The sequence below is a fragment of the Petaurus breviceps genome, unplaced genomic scaffold, assembly GCF_028583685.1.
Source record: "Petaurus breviceps papuanus isolate PSGF00001 unplaced genomic scaffold, PetGlider_PUasm1.0 91041, whole genome shotgun sequence".
In the NCBI taxonomy this organism is placed as follows: Eukaryota; Metazoa; Chordata; class Mammalia; order Diprotodontia; family Petauridae; genus Petaurus; species Petaurus breviceps.
The window spans coordinates 18,343,944-18,354,797 of record NW_027187400.1 but is presented as its reverse complement, the minus strand read 5'-3'; the positions used below and the strand labels follow the sequence as shown (position 1 = coordinate 18,354,797).

General features: G+C 48.6%; 1 protein-coding gene across 4 annotated transcripts in view; it reads left to right on the top strand.

Moving 5' to 3' along the window:
• The first annotated feature begins 5,963 nt into the window (after window positions 1-5,963).
• Window positions 5,964-10,854, top strand: part of FBLIM1 (filamin binding LIM protein 1) — a 37,102-nt gene continuing 32,211 nt past the window's right edge. Inside the window, exon 1 of one of the 4 annotated variants that reach the window (XM_069078907.1) lies at window positions 5,964-6,127. The gene's annotated coding sequence lies outside the window, so the exon portion shown is untranslated. The other 3 variants (XM_069078904.1, XM_069078905.1, XM_069078906.1) reach the window with 3 other exon arrangements.

Here is a 10,854-nt window from a genome sequence, read left to right as displayed (position 1 = left end):
CTGAAATCCAATTCAAAGATGGTGCGCCATCAACAATCCCTCTTCTTGCACAGAGGTTAAAGGGAAGAGAAGGAAAAATTCAGAAGTCCTTTTTTGGTCTAATCTCAGTTGGTTGAAATCAACCATAGGATATAAATTCTTTGCTTTACTTTCCCTGGAGAGACCTCTGTAGGAGAGACCCTGCCTATATCACTCTCTGATTTCTAACCTGGGTTTGTGACGAGTCATTTGTATAACTGGAGTCCCAATCTGGAGAAAGGGAGTGGGGAGAAGACTCAGAGGGAAACCACAGGAGGAGGGGTGGGTGGTAAAGGAGGGGCAGAAGAAAGTGGAAGAGGAGAAAAAGAGGATCCTGGGGAGGGGGAGGAAGGAGAGCAGGGAGAAGGAAGAGGAGAAGCAGGAGAAGAGGGGGGAAGGACAAGGGGAGGGAGGAAGCAACAGCTCTTGGTTAGCAGCCAGATTCCAGATTCTGCCAACCCTGGGATCAGGTGAGCCCCATTGTGGGCCAGAAAGCCGATCTTTCCCCTTGGGGAGTGAGAGAGGGTGGAGTCATCCAGATGGGAGGGAGACCAGTCTAGGCAAAGGACAGAGTCTCCTTTTTCTTTGTCTTGCCCTTGATTCTCAGGCAGTATAGTCTAAGGCCCCATGGATCAGCAGGGGCCCCCACTCCCACACCTAGGGAGCCAAAGACATAGCACTAGGGGCACATCTGACAGGAATTGCTTCCTCCCATGTAACCTGGTTTGTCTACCAGAACTTCTTCAGTGAAGTCTCCACCAAGACTCCACCAGGGAGTAAAGAAGGGTCACATTTGTATTATTTTTACCTATTTGCATATAATTTGAATATACTTGACAGAATTTACCCTGAGCTCTCCCTTTGTTCTCTCTCTTTCTCTCTCTCTCTCTCTCTCTCTCTCTCTCTCTCTCTCTCTCTCTCTCTCTCTCTCTCTCTCTCTCTCTCTCTCTCTCTCTCTCTCTCTCTCTCTCTCTCTCTCTCTCTCTCTCTCTCTCTCTCTCTCTCTCTCTCTCTCTCTCTCTCTCTTTTTCTCTCTCTCCTCTCTTCTTTCTCTCTCCTCTTCTCTTCTCCTTCTCTCCTCCCTCTCTCTTTCTCTTGCATCTTTTCTTACCCAGATCTCTCTCCTATCCTTTCCCCCTCCTCCTTGAAGTATATAGCATCAAAGGTGGGACACCTAGGACCTAGGGAAGTGAGAGGGCATCAGAGCCAACACCCTATGAATTTCTGACTATCTTCAGTTTGAAGAGTCCAAACTCTTGGGCAAGTTACTTCCCTTCTGTGAGACTCAAGTTTTCTCAACTTTAAAATTAGGGGATTGGATCAGATGGTCTCTTCTAGGAACTCCCACCCAACTGGCCAGATAAGTGAGTCAGTGAGAGCAAACTGGAAATATATCAGTGGGTAATAGACATCCTACCTTGCTTCCTGCTATCCACCTGGCCATCTTCTCCCCATATGCTCTGTTGCCAAGTACCTTTCCCCTCTCCTCTTTCTCTGAGAACTCTAATTAGTAACACCATTGCTTCTAGAAAGGGTGTACCAATTGACTTCCCTAAGTCTCTGCTCCCTATTCCTATGACTTCCTAGACCAAAATGCCCTTCCCTGTTCACCATTACCCATGATATTTTTTAATCTGCCTGTTAGACTGTAAGCTCTTTGAGGGCAGGGTCTATTGATTTTATATTTGTGTTCCCAATGCTTAGCACAGTGCTTAATGAATTCTCTTCATTTGTTTATTCATTTTAATTCCATTTATCTATGATCCTATGCTCAAAGGTCCTTCCCAGCTCCAACATTATCTCTTCTAAGGGCCCTCCCAGATCTGACATCCTATGTTCTAAGGGCCCTCCCAGCTCTGAGCTTTATGAGGGTCCTTTCAATCCTGACATTCTGTGAGTAATTTACTGTACGTGATGTAAAGAAAACTGTTTCTCCAGCATGGGAGGGATTACAGCCTCCAAGGTTCCTTCTACCCTTGACACTCTGTGATTCAGTGATCTGGGTTCCAATCCCAATTCTGCTATTAATTTATTGTGTGACCTTTGGGAAGGAACTTTATCTCTCTGGGTCTTTCTCTTCTATAAAAAGGAAGGGTTCAAGCTCAGTCACCCTCTGATGATCCCTTGTAGCTCAAAATGCTAGGATGCTTCCAACCCTGGGTTATGAGAAAAGAACCTGAGCGCAGTGGGCCTCAAGGGAGGCTCTTGCAGTCAGGCAATGCCAGCTGTGTTATCCACAATGAGGTCATGGGATGAGGTTCAGGTCTCCCTCACGGCTACTTGGCATTAATAGAGTATAAAAGGCCTGCAGCCCCTTCACCCCATCCCTGGTCTCTCTCCCTGGAGGAGGCCCAAATGCAGCCCAGAAGATACTCTGCTCCCAGGACCCAAGCAGCCACTGGTTTGAAACAACAGAGAGAGAGGGAAAGAGAGTGAATACCTGGAGGGAGGATGAGTCAGCTGGAAAGCCTTCTGGGAAAAGTCAGACAGAATGCTGGGATTGTTTCTCAGTTTCCTTCCTGGGTTTTCATTCCAGGAAGTTTGCTACTGATGACAAAGCTGGTAATGAAGGAGAGATGTTTGCAGCCATGCACCTGATGGGGACAAGCCAGCTCCAGTGAATGGAGAAGGAAATGAGGGGTAAAGGAGGGGCTGGTAACAGGTCAGGGGCAATGAGAGGACCAGAGCCTGGACTCTTGGGACATGAGGGACAGAAGGGACCTTCTTCTGCAGATTCTGTCTCACTTTTATAGAGAGCCAGCCATGTCCTGTGAGAAAACCAGAGTCTAGGGGATTTTATCATTCCTGGCTGATTGGGCACTTGGGGAGTCCAGAATCAATGGGCTATAGGACCAGCAGATGACAGGACCACAGACTTCACACTGAAGTGGACCTTAGAGGTGACAAAACCCTAACTGCCCTCCTCATTTTACAGATGAGAAAACTGAGTCCCAGAGAGCTAAAGTGACTAAGGTCACGTCACTAGGAAACGTCTGAGGTTCCATTCAAATTCAGGTCTTCCTGAAAATCCAATTCTCTTTCCTCTTTAGAGATCAGTTAAACCTAATTAGGGGCAGCCAGGTGGTGGAGTGGTTAGAGCACTGGGCTTGGAATTAGTTAGATTTATCTTCCTGAGTTCAAATCTTGCCTCAGACACTCACTAGCTGTGTGACCCTGGGCAAGTCATTTAAACCTGTTTGCCTCAGTTTCCTCACTTGTAAAATGAATTGGAGAAGGAAATGGCAAACCACTCCAGTATCTTTACCAAGAAAACCCCAAATGGGGTCACAAAGAGTAGGACATGACTGAACAGCAACAAAGACCTAAGCATTTGTCTGTGTGTGTGTATGTGTGGTGTGTGTATGTGTGTGTGTTTGTGTGTGGTGTGTGTGTGTGTGTGTATGTATGTGTGGTGTGAAGGAGGGGTGTGTAGGACCCTTTTGGCAGTATCTGGTGAGGCCAATGGACCCCTTTTCAGAATAATGCTTCTAAAAATAAAATATACAGAATTACAAAGGAAGCCAACTATATTGAAATACGATGATCAAAATATATTTTTTTAAACCCACCGAATCAATGGGCACCAGGTTAACAACTTTTATCTACTCCACCCCACTCATTTTACTGGGGAGAAAATGGAATCATTGGGAACTGGAGGGTTGGCCCATTAGCCCAGAGCGTCCTCAGGAAACATCCCCAGACCACAGGAGACCCAGTTTTGACTTCCATCTCTAACTCTCCATATTGCCTTGAAGGTATCACCCAAACCCTCTCACTGCCTCAGTATTCTCATCTGAAAATGGGGATCACAACCCCTGCCATTTTCTTATCTTGTTCATGAAGTTGGCTGACTAGATGTCCCACCACTTGGGAAGAATGGGAAACTTACAGGGGAGAAAATAGAGAGCCAAGGGGAAGGTTTTGTAGAATGGATTTTGAAAGTCAGACAAAGAAGAGGAGAAAGTATAGGGGATGAGGGACAGAAGGTGGGCCCCTTTGACAGACTGAGGTCAAGTCATAAGACAACAATCAGTCAACAAAAGCTTAAGTGCTTACTATGGACCAGGCACTCTACTAAGTCCTAGGGGTACAAAAAAGGGCAAAACAGCACCTCCCCTCAAGGAGCTTACAATCTAATGGGGAGATAACCTATAAATAGGTACATGTAAGAGATAGAGGGAGAGAAGATGGAAGTCAGTGGGCTATCTGGGCTTATTTCAGTTTAATTCAACAAGCATTTATTAAGCATTATGTGCCAGGCACTGAGCTAATCGCTTTGAAGATACAAAGATAAAATGAAACAGTCCTTGCCTGGCCTTAAGAAATGTCCTTGGGGATGGCTAGGTGGTGAAGTGAATAGAGCACCAGCCCTGAAGGCAGGAGGATTTGAGTTCAAAATCAGCCTCAGACACTTAACATTTACTAGCCTAGTGACCTTGGGCAAGTCACTTAACCCCAATTGCCCTGCCTTCCCTCCTTCAAAAAGCAAAAAAACAAACAAAACATATATATACTTGTACTGGGGACTAGATATATAAATCCCAAAATCTTGGATTTATGCATGAGTATTTTTGTGCAGGAATTTTCCTGCCCTGCATGAAGTCTGGGTTCAGTTCCTGGTTCCTTTTTAGTGTGTGTGTGTGTATGTGTGTGTGTGCACTGTGATAGAATGAAAAAAATCACTTTTTGGGGAGTTACGTGACCTGGATTCCAATTCTGCCTCTGACAACTATGAAGTTAGGATGACCTCAGTTTCCTCCTCTGTAAAATTAGACATTTGGACCAGATAGCCTCTGAGGTCCCTTTGACTTGCAGACCTCTGGCCCTTTGGACTGAGGGAAGTCAGAAAAGGGCATCCCTTGGAAGGGGTGGGCAATCAGGAAGAGCTCCCAAGCCTAGGGTGATTTTGAGATTTTGATTCATTTGAAGTGTGTCTTTCCTGTTGGGGTGGGGGAGGGTCCCCCTTGCTAACTCTCAGGCAGCAGATAAGTGGAAGGGGTTCCTGGGATGGTTAAGGGCAGCTTCACCAGTAGCTGCCGCTCTGTGGTTTTAATCAGGGAGCACCAAGGCGGAAGTTATTGTTTACATCTAAATTGGACTCAGATTTCTCATTCCAGCTGCTTTACTCAGGCCTCACCAGACCTCTGGAGAAGAGGTGTCCCTTGTCCCTTCCACTGGCCCCACACAGTTCTTACTTAGCCTGTGGCCCCATGAGACCTTCAGGAGGACTCTGCAGACCATCTCTCTCTCCAGTCTGAATCAGGCCCCCATTCTTTGTATCTGCCAGGGCTGGGGAGGTCCAAGGAGCATGTAGGCCCCCTTCACAGGTCATTCATGGGGGTAAATCGGGTGTGATGACAAGAGAGGAGGACTCAGAGAGAACTCAGGGAGGTAGAAAACCCAGACGACCTGATTCCCAGCCTTGGACTCAGCCAGCTGGCTCTCACCCAGGTCCTTGCCCCAGGGGAAGGGAAATCACACCTCCAGGCAGACAATAGGGACAAGGACTCTTGGGACAGTCAGCAGATGGGAAGGGGGTCATCGTGGGACTAGGCAACCATCTGAGGGGGCAGGACAGCAATAGAGGGGTGGAACTTCTCCACCCTACCTGCCCCTGGCCAATCAACAATCCCAACCTAAGAAAGGGGGGGAAGACAGGCCAAGGAAAGGGAGAGGGGGAAGGGACAAAGGGAAAGGAGGCTAGAGAAAATTTCTGAGCAAAGTCAGGGTAGGGGAGGAGGGGAAGCGTCGGGGCAGGGGGAGCGGGGCACTGAGCCCCAGGGGCAGGTAAAGGAATTGTTTCCTGTCAGAAGTTCCCCCTAGAAGTCTTTCACCTTTTATGGTAAAGGGATTGCTGTGGGACCGGCCGGGAAAGAGGGAGGAAGAGAAAGAAGTGGGGGAGGGAAAGAGGGAGGGAAGGAGGGGAGGAGGAGAGGGAGGGAGGGAAAGAGGGGAGGAGGAGAGGGAGGGAGGCTGGCAGGCTGGGGGCCGGGAGAAAGGAAGGGGCTGTGATGTCAGCGGGGAGGCTCGCTTACCTCCCTGACCCGGGCAGAAGGCACTGCGGGGCTGCCGGAGAGAGCGTCCAGGACTGGCGGCGGCCGGAGCTCAGGTGAGCCGAACAATGGGGACTCCGCGGCAGTGAAGGAACAGTGGGGAGATCCGGACGGCTGCAGAGCCGTAGGTTCGAGCCCTAGCTCCCCTCGGAACCGGGATAAGGGGGGAAGAAGGGGCCTGGGGGAGAACCCTCTGAAGGACAGAGACGGACAAAGCCAAGGGATCTGTCCCGAGTGGTGCCGGGGACCGGGGGAGGAACCGATCCGAGGGGGACGTCGAAGAGGTAGGGGATAATGCTCATCTCAAGGGTAAGGAAGGGGAGTGAATGGCAGCACCAGTGCCCTACTGAACTCAGCTGCCCGAGCATCAGTGGGCACCCTGCCCAGTTTCTTACCGATGGTAGAGGAATTACCCGTCTCTGTACAGAGACACCCACCAGCCCAACTCAACGATCCAAGATTTCGAGCTAAAAGAGCATTTCGAATTCTTCTAGACCAACCCCTTTACTTTACAGACAAGGAAACTGAGGCACAGAGGGGTTTAGTGACTTGCCCAATGTAGATTCGAGCCCAGGTCCAACTGTAAATCCGGAGCTCTCCCACTATATCAAGTCCAAGCATCTGCTTCTAAATCCAGACCCTGGAACTCTTTGCCTGGTTTCAATCTCTACACTCCTGGAGGGGGGCGGGGGGAGGGGATAGGGAGGGGCATGAAGGGATGGAGTGGGTGGGGGGATGGTGGTTCAAAGCTTCTATAGTCCCTTCAGAGGATAACCTACAGTCCCAGTCCCCCTTGTCCCCTGAACAGGGACTGGGTGCCGCCCATCCCTGGGATACCTCCCTGGTCGGGTGTGGAGAGAGTTTGTGGCAAGGCAGAGGAGGAGGTCAGTTCACAGCATAGGACGTTCAGAAAAGCCTGGGGTCAGAACCAGCCCCCAAAGAGCTAGGGGACAGATGCTTTCCAGAGGGCTCCCTGACTTCCTTTAAGATAATAGAATTTTAAACTGGAGCAATTGCAGACGTCATCGAATACAACCCTTTCATTTTATGGGTGGGGAAACTGAGACCCAAAGGTGACACACCTAAGGGCTAGGACTCCCCCAAATTCAGGGCTTTTCCCCTACAGCAGTCAGTCAGGGGTCCCTTCTCCCTGCCCCTCACTCCATCATCTCTGTGCCCACCCTCTCCCTGAGGGTTAGGACAAGAAGTGGAAACAGTCAGTGAACATTGCCCAGCTGCTAGGGGCCTCCCATCCACCCCCAAGCTCTGCTAAGTGGAAGGAGAGGCCAGGGAAAGGCTATTTTTGTGACTCCTAATTATCACAGAAGATTAAACCCCAGCCTGTCCTCCTGGAACAGGACCTGAGCAGCCCAAAGTACTGGATGTGTGCCCCTTCTAGAGTACTCCCTTACCACCCAAGCTCTGCCACCTTCCTCCACCCCAGCTCCACCAACTTTGCGTGTGTGATAGCTTTTGTTTTTACATAACTTTCATTTCCAAATAGAATCATTCCTCCTTCTAGCAAAAAATAAAAAAAGAGGAGAAAAAATTAATTTATTGAAATTTATCCAAACATCACCTGAGTCTGACAACACACAAAATGTCCTCACACGGCTTTCACTTCTGTAAAGGAACACCCTCATCCCTCCCGGTGATTAGATTAAAGCATTTATTAATAGGTACGGGGCACTGTGTTGACTGTTCCCTACCTCTCCCCTTCTCAGACCTTCCTGGCTCTCATTTCTAGAACCAGTCAGTCAGTTAACAAGCATTTAAATGGCATTTTTCCTCATTGTAGTCTATCATTATTCTGGTTTTACAGAGTAGACTGGAGTCTGGTAGCTGAAGTGACTTAGCTGAGGTCCTGCAGGTCCTGCCGCTATTAATTGTGGAGGCAATAGTGTGGTAGAAAGAGATTTGAATTTGAATACCTGCCATTAAGAGGAATTCAGGCAAGTCCCTTTGCTTCTCTGAGCCTCAGTTGTTCACATCTGGAAAATGGGAATAATTCCATACTTGGATTACATCCCTCACAAGGTACTTAGAAAAAAAGCACTTTGTAAAAGCCAGAACTTTGAAGTGCAATTGAAATGGGAATAAGTGGCAGAATGGAGGACTTGAACCCAGGGCTTGTGACTGGCAAATGGGTAGGGGAGGCTTTCCCCACTTGATTTCTCTAGACTAGCTCTCAGTCACTTCGGGAGTAGCTGGTTCCTCTGCTCCTTGTTTATTCTGATGAGGATGAATGCCTGACTTGGTTTATGTATGTATGTGTTTGTCTGTTGGGAAGGGGGGTACAATGAAGGGAAGCCCAGCTCTAGGGAAAATAAGGGAGGAAAGGAATGGTGGATGGGAAAGGGGAGAGGGGACAAGCATTTATATAAGTGCCTACTATGTGCCAGAGACCGTGATAGGCACTTTTACAAATTCCTCTTTTAAAAGGCGGGTATGGTAGTTCTGGGTTCCTTTTTTTCCCCAACTCCATGACCCAGTTTGGGCTCAAGCCAAAATGCTTTTTAAGTCACTAAAACATACAGACTGCATCCAGCTACAGACTTTCAGGGGTGACTTGAAACATCCCCATACTATTAGGCATTGGCAAAGCAAGGGACCAGGATAGAGCCCTCCAGACGGATTTTGCCTTCTTTTCGGGTGGGGGTGGGGGTGGGGGCAGGGGACCCAACGACTCTGATGCCTGCTCCTGCCATCCCTGGACTGAGCCCTGAGGCTCAGGCGAGGGCTGTGTCCCAGCCGGTCTGGTCTCTCTCTCTTCCTTCCTCTGGGCAGGAAATGACTTTCCTTTTCTTTGTTCTTACTTTCTCCTTCTCCACCCCCAAACTGGATATCCGCTTAGTCTATCAGAGGAAGAGCTAGAGTGGGGGGGGGGGATGTGAAGTGTCCCAGGTTGAGGTGGGGTTTGTTCAGATCCCGGTCACAGGGTGAGATACTGCCTAGTGGGGAGAGATTGACTGCTCTCCAGAGAGGTCTGGCCCTTTAAGGGAGGGAGAGGATGGGGTCTGACCACACCACCACCACTCCCCTCCCACAGAATTCAGGGGATGACCATCGAGGGAGGTAGGGTTCTCCCCACCCCCAGGCCCCTAATGGGGTCAGGCCTCTAGCTCTGCAGAAAGATCTCCAGCCGACTGGGCTTTGAAAATTCCAAGCTCATCGTTCCCATGGGGACTGCCTTCTCCACCAGTAACCACAAGCAAGGCAGAGAGAAGGAGGAGGACAGGAGAAGGGGGGGTGGGTTTGCACAGCTGTCAGCATCTGGTTTGCAGGGCTGGATTTTTCTGCCCCAGGCTGCTGTTCAGTTTTTCTAAAGAAATCCAGTAAGAATGACTTTCCCAGAGAGGGTATACTCTGTGTGTGTGTGAGTGTGTGTGTGTGTGTGTGTGTGTGTGTGTGTGTGTAAATCCCATTAGGATTTGTGTGGATGAGGGTCTGTCTGGGGGGAGGGGGGGTGAAGGGGCCCAGAAGGAAGGCTTAGGGTAAGGCTGTTAAGGAATTTAAATATTCACCAGAACTGGAAAAAGGACCCTCTTTTTCAGATAAAGAAACAGAGGCTCAGAGAAGATCACAAGCTAAGAAGGAGCAGATTTGAACCAGGGTCTTCTGACTCTAAATCTGCATCCCTTTCCAACACCTCAGGGATGACCTGTTTGACCATCATCTCCTCCAGGGAGGAACTCAGTTCTCAATGACTATGACAGTTCTCTTGGAGTCTCATTATAGTTTTCCCAGTGGGTACAGTTACATAGAGCTATTTTCAGGCCTAGGGCATTTGAGAATTTGGGGTCTCTAGATCATCCAATGAAAACACAGACTCTTAATGAAAACACCCTGACGCTGAATGTTGTTACCCTGCAGACACCTGGAATTCTAAACTCAGATTCCTAGGGTCACAGTCTCATAGACAGAACAGGACAAGACTTTGGACTGGATTCAACCCCCTCTTGTTTTGAGGAAAGTGAGAACCAAAGAGCTTGTGATTTATTTGCCCAGGTCACATAGGCTGTAGCTGAGAGGCAAACCCTGGTGTTCAAATCCCAATTCTGACACTCACTATCTGAGTGAACTGGGGAAAATCATGAATAATCTGAGCCTCAGTGTCTTCATAGCCACATAGAAATGGGAGCTAAGAACAGAACGACAGATGGAACAGCCTGGAAATGATGTTGGGGGCCTTTTCTCCAGGCCTCTAGTCAAGGGTGGGCTGGTCAACATTTGACAACCGTTTCTCCAGTGGGAGAAAGGTTTGTGGAGTCCAGTTTTAAGTTTCATTTGTATTTTTTTTTTTTTTGCTTTTTGGAGAGCAATTGGGGTTAGGTGACTTGCCAAGGTCGCACAACTAGTTTTTATGTTAAGTGTCTGAGGCTGGATTTGAACTCAGGTCCTCCTGACTCCAGGGCTGGTGCTCTATTAACTGCGCCACCTAACTGCCCCTCACTTGTATTTTTAACGTGACCATCACTTTCTTAAATTTAGACAGTCAAAACCAATAGAATAATTTCTGGTTTGTGACATTTGCTGATTTCCGAGGCACAAAATAATCATGTGGAAAGTTGAACAATCCATAACCAATTGTCTCCAGCATATCCCTGCTATTCTGAGAGTTTAGGTATCCCTTCTACCCCAGCTTCTGCACAAGAAGTGCTGCTCTTCTGTAGATGTTCTACAGTGGCCAGACTGCTCCTCCCTAGACACACCATTTTCTCTTTATCACAACCACTCACTGGGCTGGGTCTTCATGCCACTGCAGGGTAACACTGGCCCCAGG